This window comes from Aquarana catesbeiana, linkage group LG12 (assembly GCF_042186555.1).
Source record: "Aquarana catesbeiana isolate 2022-GZ linkage group LG12, ASM4218655v1, whole genome shotgun sequence".
Taxonomy (NCBI): Eukaryota; Metazoa; Chordata; class Amphibia; order Anura; family Ranidae; genus Aquarana; species Aquarana catesbeiana.
In genome coordinates, this window is record NC_133335.1 from 72,911,479 (window position 1) to 72,925,597 (window position 14,119).

Here is a 14,119-nt window from a genome sequence, read left to right on the forward strand (position 1 = left end):
ATGCTCCCGATGCTTCCCCCGATACCTAGAGGACAGCTGCGATCGGCGCGTGGGGGAGTTACAAGATTCTCCCCCAGCGGCTTTCAGCAGCTTTAGTGACATACAGCGGTGATCGCTCACCGCTGACTGTCACTGCATCCTCCTCCATGCTCCCTCCTTTCCTCTGTCCCCCTCCGCTGTCCCCCTCCGTTCCTCTCTCCTTCCCTGTGCCTCTCCGCTGTCCCCTCCGTTCTGCTGTGTCTCTCCGCTGTCCCCCTCCGTTCCTCTCTCCTTCCCTGTGCCTCTCCGCTGTCCCCTCCATTCCCCTCTCCTTCTCTGTCCCCTCTGTTCTGCTGTGCCTCTCCGCTGTCCCCTCCGTTCCCCTCTCCTTCTCTGTCCCCTCCGTTCTGCTGTGCCTCTCCGCTGTCCCCTCTGTTCCCCTCTCCTTCTCTGTCCCCTCCGTTCTGCTGTCTCTCTCCGCTGTGTGAATGGACAGAGTCAGCTGACTCTGTCCATTCACATAACTGAAACATTGTAATCTCCTGTGATTACGATGTGTCAGTTTATGAATGGAGAGGAGCCGCTGTCTTCTCTCCATTCATTCTCAGTGCAGCTGAGGCTGCAGAGAAAGGGACTGGGGAATCTCTATCCTCTGTCTCTTTCTCTGTCTCAAGGGGGAGATATCAGAGGTCTGTTAAGACCCCTGATATCTCACCAAAGCCCCCCAACAGGGCTGATTAAAAAAAAACCAAAAAAAAAAAAAAAAAAACCATATAAAGAATAAAAAATATATTATTGTAAAAAATAAAAATTGTAAAGAAAAAAAAAACACACGCACACATACTCCGTTCACCCCCCCCCCCCCCCAAAAAAAAAGAAAGAAAGAAAACACTGTTAAAAAACAAACAAAAAAAAGCCAAAAAAAAACACTGTCACGTGACATTAAAAAAAAAGTATCGGTATCGGCGAGTACTTGAAAAAAAGTATCGGTACTTGTAACCGGTCCTAAAAAAGTGGTATCGGGACAACCCTAGTCATAGTGGATGAGGAAGGAATTTACAGTATTTTTCCCTCACTGTAGCAAGTTGGACCATGTTCTATTGTTTTTTTTTTTTTAGGGTTCCTTGGGATCAGCTTTGGGTATAGGTTTCTGTTTTACGCTATTCTTGATAGAGTTAAAATGTATTGGCTTCTGCTAGATGCTAATTTAGACTCAGAAACCTGGGTGTAAATTAGCATCTAGCAGAAGCCAATACGTTTTATGTAGTAGGAAACAATGTTACAGTTTGTTACAATTGTTTCTAATAAATAAATGTAATTATTAACCAAGACAGAAATGGAGCATGGCAATGTCCCAGAATTCCACACTCAAACTGCTATAATGTTTATCCGTGACATTAATTTATTCTGTGGCTGGAAGCTCCAGACAGTAGTTGTAGGTTTTGCTTCCCAACGCTTTTAACGCTAGACAGGGTTCATTGAAAAAAAAAAAAAAGACACATGGTGCAAGATGAAGAAATGCCCCTATAAAAAAAATAAAGATTTGTGTTTTAATTTAGGGGAGATTTTTTTTCCCACTTTTGACTTCACGCTGTGGCACACACAGCAAAAACAATCTGTTTGCATATTATTTAGCATAACATTACGATGAATTTAAGCCTGATTTGCATGGATACAAATTAGCATGACGATTACATTTTCACAGACTCGCAATTACCAAAATTCCAATTTAATTGATCTGGGATTTTTCTGGAATACACAGTACAGTATATATGTATATATATATCTATAGATCTGCCCAAGATACAACCTACCCAAGAACCGCCTCATTATAGACATGTCCACCAGGTGGAACTCGATGTTGGCAATGCTGCAGTGGCTGCAGAGGGCCATCAATGAGTACCTGTGTGACCCCTTTATCCAGACAGTATTCCTGCGGGCCCGCTGATCACACAGGAAGAGGAGGAGGATGAGGATTGTGTCAGCATGGAGGTGGAGCCTGGCACTCAGCATCAGCAGCAGTCTTTAAGGGATCGTTTTCAGTCCCCAGAAACCCATGGACTTGTACGTGGCTGGGAGGAGGTGGCTGTGGATCATGTCATCCTTAGTGACCCAGAGGACTCCAGATCGAATGCCTCAGCAAACCTTTGCTGCATGGCCTCCCTGATCCTGCAAGGCCTGCGAAAGGACCCTTGGATTTGTGGTATCAAGACGAGGGATCATTACTGGCTGGCAACCCTTCTTGATCCACGTTACAAGGGTAAGGTTGCAGAATTTATCCAGCCTTCGCAGAGGGAGCAGAGGATGAAACATCTTCAGGTTCAGGAGGCCTTGCAGAAAGGTTTGTGCAATGCGTTTCCAGAGCCTGGGAGGTTACAATTTCCTGGTCCTCCTGGACAACGTGTTGCTGAGGCTTCGGTCAGTCACCGAAGGAGCAGTGGAGAAGGCGGCCGTTTGACCGATGCGATGTTTCACAGGGGCATGTAATTACAATTTTTGCTGTAATATTTCACAGCAGGGCTCGTTCCTGCGCTCAACTAGAGTATCCGTGAGGGGTTGCAGTGTTGTGGCACCACCACCAGTGCCTAAGGCTCAATTTTTCTGCCCCTGTTTAACAGGGGCATGTAATTACAATATTTGCTCAAATATTTCACAGCAGGGCTCGTTCCTGCGCTCAACAACAGAATCTGTGAGGGGTTACAGTGTTGTGGCACCACCACCACTGCCTAAGACCCAATATTTCTGCCCCTGTTTAACAGGGACAAGTAATTACAATCTTTGATCTAATACTTCACAGCAGGGCCCGTTCCTGCGCCCACCAAGAGTATCTGTGAGGGCTTACAGTGTTGTGGCATCACCACCAAAGGCCCAATTTTTCTGCCCCTGTTCAACAGGGGCATATAATTACAATTCTTGATATAATATTTCACAGCAGGGCCCGTTCCAGCACCCACCAAGAGAAACTGAGGGCTTACAGTGTTGTGGCAATACCACCACTCCACCACCAAAGGTCCAATTTTTCTGCCTCTGTTCAACAGGGGCATGTAATTACAATTCTTGATATAATATATCACAGCAGGGCCCGTTCCATCGCTCAGCAAGAGTAACTGTGAGGGCTTACAGTGTTCTGGTACCACCAACACCCAATTTTCTGCAGAGTATATAGGGCAGGCCGTATAGTATGTACAGGTGGTCCCCTACTTTCAAACATCCAACTTACAAATGACTCCTACTTACAAATGGAGGGAGACAACAGGAAGTGAGAGGAATTCTACCCCTAGGAAGGGAAATTCTGTCCTGTAAGAGTTAATATGGGAAAAAGGTGTCTCCACTGATGCTTTATCACCAATCCTTGTTTCTCTAATAACCCAAAATTTTCTAAATCCAATTGTCATTGGGACAGAAAGTGAGTTGAAATCTTCTGAACAGGGGCACAGACAGCAAAACAAAAGTTACAGGGGTGATAACCCTTCCCTATGTTATCCAAAAAGCTTAAAAATTGATTTTTTGGCTGGAGCTACACTTACAAAATGTACAGGTTCCAAATTACAAACAGATTCTATTTAAGAACAAACCTACAGTCCCTGTCTTGTTTGGACCGCCTGTATACTGCTGTTCAGAGTATATAGGGCCCCACGCCTTTTTCTTTTTTTAATTTGGGTGCGGGGTTCCCCTTAATATCCATACAAGACCTAAAGGGCCTGGTAATGGGCTGGGGGGGGGGTTACCCATGCCATTTTTCTCAATAAGTTTCATCCATATTGCCGGGATCCGACATTACATTACAGCCGCAGTTTTCAATGACTTTTATTCTTTTAGAAATTTAATTTTGTGCAGGGACTGTTCTAAACACGGGAAACATGCGCCACTTTACAGGCATACTATAGTCACCCCCCAGGTACGATATTTAAAGGAATATTTCACTTTTATTTTTTCACATTAAGCATCATTAAAATCACTGCTCCCAAAAAAAGGATGTTTTTAAAACTTTTTTTTGCATTGATACATTCCCTTGGGGCAGGACCCGGGTCCTCAAACACTTTTTAGGACAATAACTTGCATACTAGCCTTTAAAATTTGCACTTTTGATTTTTCACGTTCGGGTCCTATAGACTTTAATGGTGTTCGAATGTTCGCACGAACTTTCGGTCCGTTCGCATGTTCTGCCGCGAACCGAGGGGTGTTCAGCTCATCCCTACTCACAATACGAACATTTTCGTATGACAGAATACAATGTCAGAAGTGACGTAATGTGTTGAATAGTTTTGCATGTATTCTTTTGTTTCTGAGCATGCGTAGTCTTGCTCTTATGATTTTTTCTTACGAAAACTGTACTGATGAAACGAAAATCTGATGTTGAGTTCACATCCGACAAAAATTTTATAGTCTGCACATTCAGCTTTTGTCTGACGAAAAAGCAAAATTGGCTGTCAAAAGCACAGAACTAGGGGTCCGAAAATCGGCAGACAGCTCGTCATATGAATTTTTTCATCTGATTTTCGTATTGCGTGTACGGGCCTTAAATCAGGACTACATTGACGCGAGGCATATCTCACCCCACAAAAAAAGAAAAATGGAGGGGAGGGGGGAAAGAATGTGTCAGGACAAAAATTAAATCATGTGAATCTAAATGATAATAAAGTCAGAAGGTGCTCCCAAAATCAAATCACTCAAACCTAACATGTTTTACTCTTCAAATAGAGCTTTGTCCTGTCCTGGCACTGGTTATAGGGTCTATCTATCAAAGCATCTGGTGAGCAGGCAACTGGCTGCTCTAGGAATAAGGGACCTATTAGAAGATGAGCACCCCTTACAGACTGCCTTTAAATAGTACTTTGGAAACAAGACAAGACACATTTGATAATGTAATTTGTGGTATGCTCCGCACTCAGGATGCTAGCGGGTTGCAGCCCCCCCTATTGGGTTCGCAAGGGAACTTACAGTGAGTAGAGGTAAAAAAGTGGGGTGGTTGGTGCTACCCTATTGAACAAAGTAAGTATAAGAGAAGGTGGTGGGTAAGTCCCCTGTCTGCAAAGAAAAAGAGGGAGTACCTATCCTAGGGGGGACTAAGTATGTATATGTGTACCCTACAGTGGTGGATATAAGTGTAATCAAGCAAAAGTTTGCTAAATCAGATAGTCAGTGCATGTGTGACAAATAAAAGCAGGTATGTATAAGTGATCAAATAAGAGTTGTCATACACATAATAGGAAAATATATATAAATGTGTTCGTCAGGCCAAGGCTGAACCCTAAAACCTATACATATGCGTGTTACACAAATGTAACTACCAAACTATCCAACCATATAATTAAACGTAAAATATAATAAAAAGAAAAGCAATAATGTGGTTGAAAACAAGGGTGCAGAACACTGGCTGCTTGCTGCAATAGACGTTAACTCATTGTACACGAGTATTGAACAAAAAGATGGATTACTGGGAGTGGAGAAGGCACTGTATGAAAATACAGGGATGAAACAGCAACAGATTAATTATATCTTAGAGGGCCTGAAACTTGCCATGGATTGTAATTACTTCTGGTATAATAAAGACTATTTTGTGCAAACAAAAGGTGTTGCTACGGGAGCTCGCTATGCTCCAAGCGTAGCGAACCTATTCATGAAAATATGGGAGTAGGAGTATGTTTTCAGTAAAAACATCCCCCAAATTAAGATGTACAGAAGATACATAGATGATTTGATTATACTTTGGGATGGGACACCAGAAAGTTTTGCAAAATTTCTTGAAGATCTAAATATAAATAGATATGGTATTACGTTCACGGGCAAGTGGAGCCACCAGAAGATAGACTACTTAGATTTAGAGATCTTTAAAGTAGAAGATACCCTATGCACCCGTACCTTTTTTAAGGTAACCGACCGCAATGGGTACATTACCACTTCGAGTTGTCACCATCCGAAGTGGAAATGTAACATTCCGAAATTCCAACTACTGAGGATATGCCGAAACTGCGACACACTTGAAGATTTTGATGCACGGGCTGATACCCTCATACAAAGGTTTCATGATAAGGGATATGCACTTGACAGTCTTATGAAACTAGAACTAGAAATGATGGAAATGGATAGAAATAATCTACTCCATAATAAGAATAGGAACAACCAAATGGATATAGCCTTTGTAACTGGGTTCAATAGCCAGTACAAAGGTTTTGAAAGCATCATGAAGAAATAATGGCCTATCCTGAAAGAGGATCGTGTTCTGTCTAAAATTTTGCCCGCAAAACCTAAATTCATGTACAGAAAGGCACCCACTCTGAGGAACCATCTAGTACACGTCATAGATCTCCCTGAACTGATTAAAATCTTTTCTGATATGAAGGGTTTTTATAGGTGCCAAAGATGCCTACCTTGTAAAGCCAGAAAGAGGCAACCGAGGAAGAAGACATCTTTTAAATCACGCACTGACCATAAGGAGAATCAGATAAAGCAACTAATTACATGCCGAAGTACCCACGTCACATACATCATTGAATGTCCATGTCATCTCCAGTGAGTGGGAAGAACTATTCGTCCTCTCTTTGTCCGCATACGGGAGCATATTAAAAATATAAGAAATGGATTCCCTAACCATAATCTTGGACTTATATTTTACGGTATTGATCTAGTACAGGACCATTGGAGAGAGGGAAATAAAGAAACTTTAATTTCGAGGAACGAAACCAGCTGGATATGCCCCTAAAGGACTCAATCTTGACATAGACCTGAACTGCTTTATAGCCAACCCATAACTCAACTGTCAGAGGTGGCATGCTGGTGGGAGGCTGCGTCATGGCTAGCATATTGGTGATAACTGATCCTAGTATTCACTCTATGACTCAATGATACTTGAAATAATAGCCGAGTCTGGGTACATGCTAGGAGTCACCTTATGGGACACCCGTCACTTTGTCCACAATATATCATATTAACTTTTATTTTAATTAGTGGACTGCCACCTGATATGGTTACCAGTTTGGCTTTTGAACATTATCCTTCATTTTGAGTAGTCAGTTTGGTAGATATGACTGACCTTATAGATTGGTATTAAGGGTTTCTTATTCTTTAGATACTATACCCTCTGTCATATTAATATCAATCTTTTTTATATACAGCACCATTTCTGTCTATTTAGTTATACTAATACAATCTGCATATGCTAGTAGCTCTCCGGCTTAGTCACTACTAGTTTTACCAGGTAGTATCTGGGTTTGCTATATATACATCATATGATGATTTGAGCTGCAGTTCTGCGGCTGGCCACTTGGCAATCCTACTGATGTACCTATCATTCAACACAGCAGAGACTATTCTCTCTTTCTTAGTATATTTTAATGACCATTGTACAAATCACCTATACACATATGTGCAGACACATGATGAGGATGCACAGTAGTCCTCCTCTGCCCCCAACTCCACTGCTATAATTTCACCTCAGAAGTCGTCATCCATGCTCCCGGTAGCTATTACCTGATCCTCTTAGATATACTGTTTATAACCATCCGCTTATTGTATAATTAGATCATCAGATATTATGTAGACCTTATAGAATGGTGATTAAGGACACTTCCTCTTATATGGGACATAGGAGGACTATATATGACATGCACCCTCGTCTATGTTTTTAACTTTTATTTTGATTTTGCTTTATCTTTTTTTTTCCATATAGCTTAATGCTGGTTTACATACTGTGCATATTTTCGCACGTTTTGCACAATAAAGCAGCCCTTTCCCTCTTTGGGAGGCTGCCTTTAATCACACCTTTCTCTGTTACATCATGCCCCCTAAAATGAGTTTTACTAGGTAGTATCTGGCTTTGTTTGAGTCTCTAAATGTCCGGTGGCTTTGAGCTGCAATTCCATGGCGGCCACCTAACTTTTTCTTATTGACATACTTACCATCTATCACTAAGCATTTATGTATATGTGCTAGTCAACATACTCTTTTATAACTTGTATATTAACCATGTTATATGCCTTTTATGTACTCTTGCCTGCAATATGACTATTTAGGATGAACGGACATACACAAGTTTGATTAACGTGTGGGGGAATGCCGCTTGATGCGTGCTAAACATGGTCACTTTATCCCCTCAATTTACTATTGCCTTTTTAACACTGTGGAGCATCTATTGGTTATGCTCCGGGAGGGGGAGGAACTTGCATGTCCGTTCGCCTATATCAGATGCCAAATGTAGAAAGATGGCACCGCCTTTAAGAACGTCCAATGACGAAACACGTAAGGCGGGGCTACGCTTTCACGTCATTTCCAAAACGGGAGTAGGGAGCCTGGAACACAGGTGGAACGTACGCTGCGGACCGACTCTTCCTACATATCAACAGTGTAGTTCGCAGCTTTCCCACACCTGTTGGTGGGAAGCTTTTGATTTTATTTTACTTTTAATAAACTCAGTTTTAATTACTACACTATAGGAGCCCTTTTTTCCTTCATATGAGGACCCAGTTTTGGAAAATTGTGGAGTGACCTTTGGGCAGATGCTGACCGATGTTACTGTGTGGAGACAGCTGCCGGAGTCCGATAGACCAACAGATGGGACACTGAGAGAGCTGAGGAGGAGTTCCATCCACGGTTACCCACATATGCTCATTACCCCTGCGGGGGTTACAACATTTGGTGAGTGGGGACCTAATGGGGGGAGCACTACGAGTCACCTGATTTGCTGAGCACTGAAGTCACCTGAAGGAATATAACTGGCCATTTTGGAATTATACTTATATTATCATCTTTTGGGACTTGTGCTTTGATTTTTCATTTTTTAGTTTTTATTTTTATTTTTATACACATTTTTGTGTGGGACTTTATTTCTATTTCTATTTTTACACACACCTTGGTGGGATTTTTCAACCACATTATTGCTTTTCTTTTTATTATATTTTACGTTTAATTATATGGTTGGATAGTTTGGTAGTTACAGGTTTTAGGTTTTAGGGTTCAGCCTTGGCCTGATGGACACATTTATATATATTTTCCTATTATGTGTATGACAACTCTTATTTGATCACTTATACATACCTGCTTTTATTTGTCACACATGCACTGACTATCTGATTAAGCAAACGTTTGCGTGATTACACTTATATCCACCACTGTAGGGTACACATATACATACTTAGTCCCCATAGGATAGGTACTCCCTCTTTTTCTTTGCAGACAGGGGACTTACCCACCACCTTCTCTAATGCCCCGTACACACGGTCGGACTTTGTTCGGACATTCCGACAACAAAATCCTAGGATTTTTTCCGACGGATGTTGGCTCAAACTTGTCTTGCATACACACGGTCACACAAAGTTGTCGGAAAATCCCATCGTTTTAAACGCGGTGACGTAAAACATGTACGTCGGGACTATAAACGGGGCAGTGGCCAATAGCTTTCATCTCTTTATTTATTCTGAGCATGCGTTGCACTTTGTCCGTCGGATTTGTGTACACACGATCGGAATTTCCGACAACGGATTTTGTTGTCGGAAAATTTTATCTCCTGCTCTCCAACTTTGTGTGTCGGAAAATCCGATGGAAAATGTCCGATGGAGCCCACACACGGTCGGAATTTCCGACAACACGCTCCGATCGGACATTTTCCATCGGAAAATCCGACCGTGTGTACGGGGCATTATACTTACTTTGTTCAATAGGGTAGCGCCAACCACCCCACTTTTTTACCTCTACGTTTGATAATGTATTGTAATAAAACAAATACTTAGTATGGTTATTATTCAGAGGCAAAATCAGTTTAGCAGAAATAGCATTTTACCATTATAAAGAGCTGCTGAAAACCGTTACAATGCAATATCAAAATCCAAAGCACAGCAGTCTTGCTTCTACAATGGCAACAATAGCCAACTGTCAGTCAGAAAGGACCCAACACTCCTGTCTGTTATACTGGCACAAAGATTCAAAAGTCACCTCTTATTATTCGCAGTCCCACCTGCCAAACTTTCCCCAGTCAGCAGGCGATGTCTCTAGATCTAAGACTTTTAAGAATTTTCTACTGCTTTCTTGTGGTGCAGGTCACACTACTTACAGTGCCTTGAAAAAGTATTCATACCCCTTGACATTTTCCACATTTTGTCATGTCACAACCAAAAATGTAAATGTATTTTACTGGAATTTTATGTGATAGACCAACACAAAGTGGCACATAATTGGAAGGAAATTAAATGATACATGGTTTTCAAAATTTTTCACAAATAAATATGTGAAAAGTGTGGCGTGCATTTGTATTCCACCCCCCTGAGTCAATACTTTGTAGAACCACCTTTTACTGCAATTACAGCTTCAAGTCTTTTTGGGGATGTCTCTACCAGCTTTGCACATCTAGAGAGTGACATTTTTGCCCATTCTTCTTTGCAAAATAGCTCAAGCTCTGTCAGATTGGATGGAGGGTGTCTTTGAACAGCAATTTTCAAGTCTTGCCACAGATTCTCAATTGGATTTAGGTCTGGACCTTGACTGGGCCATTCTAACACATGAATATGATTTGATCTAAACCATTCCATTGTAGCTCTGGCTGTATGTTTAGGGTCGTTGTCCTGCTGGAAGATGAACCTCCGCCCCAGTCTCAAGTCTTTTGCAAACAAGTTTTCTTCTAAGATTGCCCTGTATTTGGCTCCGTGCATCTTCCCATCAACTCTGACCAGCTTCATTGTGTCAGGAACCATGAATCAGACGGAGACAGAAAATGCAGTAAAAATTACACCATTTAATATAGTGGTAAAAATGGTACAAATAGTAAACGTAGTCAAAACACAGCCAGGGTTCGGTAACCAAATCAGGCAGTCAGAACAAGCCGGGAAATCAGGGGGCCAGAGATCAGTGTAGTCAGAGCAGCAAACAGGATCAGAAACCAGAAGGGATGTCAGCCAGGAAAGTCTTCAACAGGAAACCAGCAGAGAGTCTAATCCAGACAGCTTAAATAGCCAGCAGGGCTTGTTAACAAGCAGGATATGATCACCAGGTGAATCACTGCGGAATGATGAGTACTGGCAATTAACCGACAGCTAAGCAGCCTGAGCTCTAAGAAGGAAGGGCTGAGCCCAGCCCTGAGACCCTGCTGAAGAAAAGCATCCCCACAACATGATGCTGCCACCACCATGTTTCACGGTGGGGATGGTGGGGATGGTGTTTTCAGGGTGATGTGCAGTGTTAGTTTTCCGCCACATATAGCGTTTTGCTTTTAAGCCAAAATGTTCAATTTTTGTCTCATCTGACCAGAGCACCTTTTCCCACATGTTTGCTGTGTCCCCCACAGGGCTTCTCACCAACTGCAACCTGGATTTCTTATGGCTTTCTTTCAACAATGGCTTCCTTCTTGCCACTCTTCCATAAAGGCCACATTTGTGGAGTGCACGACTAATAATTGTCCTGTGGACAGATTCTCCCACCTGAGCTGTGGATCTCTGCAGCACCTCCAGTGTTACTATGGGCCTCTTGGCTGATTCTCTGATTAATGCTCTCCTTGCCCTGTCTGTCAGTTTAGGTGGATAGACATGCCTTGGTAGGTTTGCAGGTGTGCCATACTCTTTCCATTTTCGGATGATGGATTGAACAGTGCTCCGTGAGATGTTCAAAGCTTGGGATATTTTTTTATAAAAAATATATACCCTGCTTTAAACTTCTCCACAACTTTAATCCTGACCTGTCTGGTGTGTTCCCTGGCCTTCATGATGCTATTTCTTCACTAAGGTTCTCTATCAAACCTCTGTGGGCTTCACAGAACAGCTGTATTTATACTGAGATTAAATTAAACACAGGCGGACTCTATTTACTAGTTAGGTGACTTCTGAATGCAATAAGTTCCACTAGATTTTAGTTAGGGGTATCAGAGTAAAGGGGGCTGAATACAAATGCATGCCACACTTTTCAGATATTTATTTGTAAAAAAATTTGAAAACCATTTATCAATTTCTTTCCACTTCACAATTATACACCCCTTGTTGGTCTATCACATAAAATCTCAATAAAATACATTTACGTTTTTGGTTGTAACATGACAAATTGTGGAAAATTTCAAGGGGTATTAATACTTTTTCAAGGCACTGTATTTAACCCCTTCCCGCCGACTGAACGCACATATGCGTCCTCGGCTTTCCGGGGTTATACCGGGATGATGCCCGCAGCTGCAGGCATCATCCCGGTACCGTTGTTTTCAGCGGGCGATCGGCTACCCGAATATAACAACCGATGCGGCTAAAAGCCGCTCGGCTGTTATACCGGAGGAGCGGGAGGGGACATCCCCCCCCTCCCGCCGCCTCCCGCCGCTGTTACCGGGCCTCCCGTGCGATCGGGAGGCCCGGTGTCCATTCGGGAATCTCCGGTGGCTGGGGGCGGGCTGGAACGAAGCTGTATGCGGCTTCGTTCCAGCCTCCTAATTGTAAACGCGGAAGCGACGTCATGACGTCACTTCCCGTTTACTCGGCTGCCAATGGCGCCGAATTTAAAAAAGTACACAGTATTCAGAATCGCCGTTTTCGGCGATCTGAATACTTTGAAGTGTAAAGGAGGGATGGGGGGTCTTTTAGACCCCCCATCCCTCCATAAAGAGTACCTGTCACCACATATTACTGTCACAAGGGATGTTTACATTGCTTGTGACAGCAATAAAAGTAAAAAAAAAAAAATTAATTTTAAACACAATTTATAAAAGTACAAAAATAAATAAAATAAATAAATAAAAAAAAAAAAAAAATTTTAAAGCGCCCCCGTCCCCGCGAGCTCGCGCAGCGAAGAAAACGCATACGGAAGTCGCGCCCGCATATGTAAACGGTGTTCAAACCACACATGTGAGGTATCGCCGCGATCGTCAGAGCGAGAGCAATAATTCTAGCCCTAGACCTCCTCTGTAGCTCAAACCTGGTAACCGTAAAAAAATTTTAAAGCATCGCCTATGGAAATTCATAGGTACCGTAGTTCGTCGCCATTCCACGAGTGCGTGCAATTATAAAGGGTGACATGTTTGGCATCTATTTACTCGGCGTAACATCATCTTTCACATTATACAAAAAAATTGGGGTAACTTTACTGTTTGGATTTTTTAAAATTCATGAAAGTGTCACTTTTCCAAAAATTTGCGTTTAAAACACCGCTGCACAAATACCGTGTGATAAAAAATATTGCAACAATCGCCATTTTATTCTTTAGACTCTCTTCTAAAAAAATATATATAATGTTTGGGGGTTCTAAGTAATTTTCTAGCAAAAAATACGGATTTTAACTTGTAAACACCAAATTTCAAAAATAGGCTTAGTCATGAAAGGGATAACCTATCAAATGTTGCAAGTATGACCACCGACTAAGGTTGTCGGTGGCCATACTTGCCACCGACAGGTTGTTGAACCCTTGAATCTGCACCTTTGTTCCAGCCATTTCCTTTAAGTCAAGTTTTCGGAGAACCAGAGAAACTGGTGTAGAGAGAGAGACATTGTCGGTCAGTCTCACACTAGAGGAGGTGATTCTGCATCCCATGACTGATGCACCCCTCCTATGCTAATGGTTCCCACCAGGAACCAATCAATATATTCCTATTGCACACCATACTAGAATTTACATTGTAGGTTCAGGGTGCTGCAGTGACTGTCAACTTGGTATCTGTATGAATCATAGAGTAAATATGTTGCCAGCACACCTCAGACCTCTGTTGAAAAGGCCACTGATATATTTAAGATCTTCTATCTTATATTTAAGATCACATCAGAGTGCAACTTTACCCATAATAACTTGATAAAAAATAATTCTTTAGCAAGAAAACATACATTCCACATTAATAATTATGCAACCAAAATTAGTGTGTGCTGCAAATTGCCTCCAGCATTGTTCCTATTTCTATTTCTTCTTGCTGGAGGCTGCTATTTTGAGCAGCAGTAAATCTTTACACTGTCAGCAGACCTGAAGCTGTGCAGAGCAGGATGAGACCGTGCTTTACTACTGGATTTTAACCACTTCGTATCCGGGACAGTCTCACCCTCCTCTGGCACACCTGCCAATAGTGTAAGTGCAATGACCAATGAGAAACACACATTATGATAAAACACAGAAATTGTCTTTACTGCAACATTTCTGTGGAAAATGTAACAAACAGTAACAATATATATGTTCAAGGAGAGCAATAACTAAGGTCATG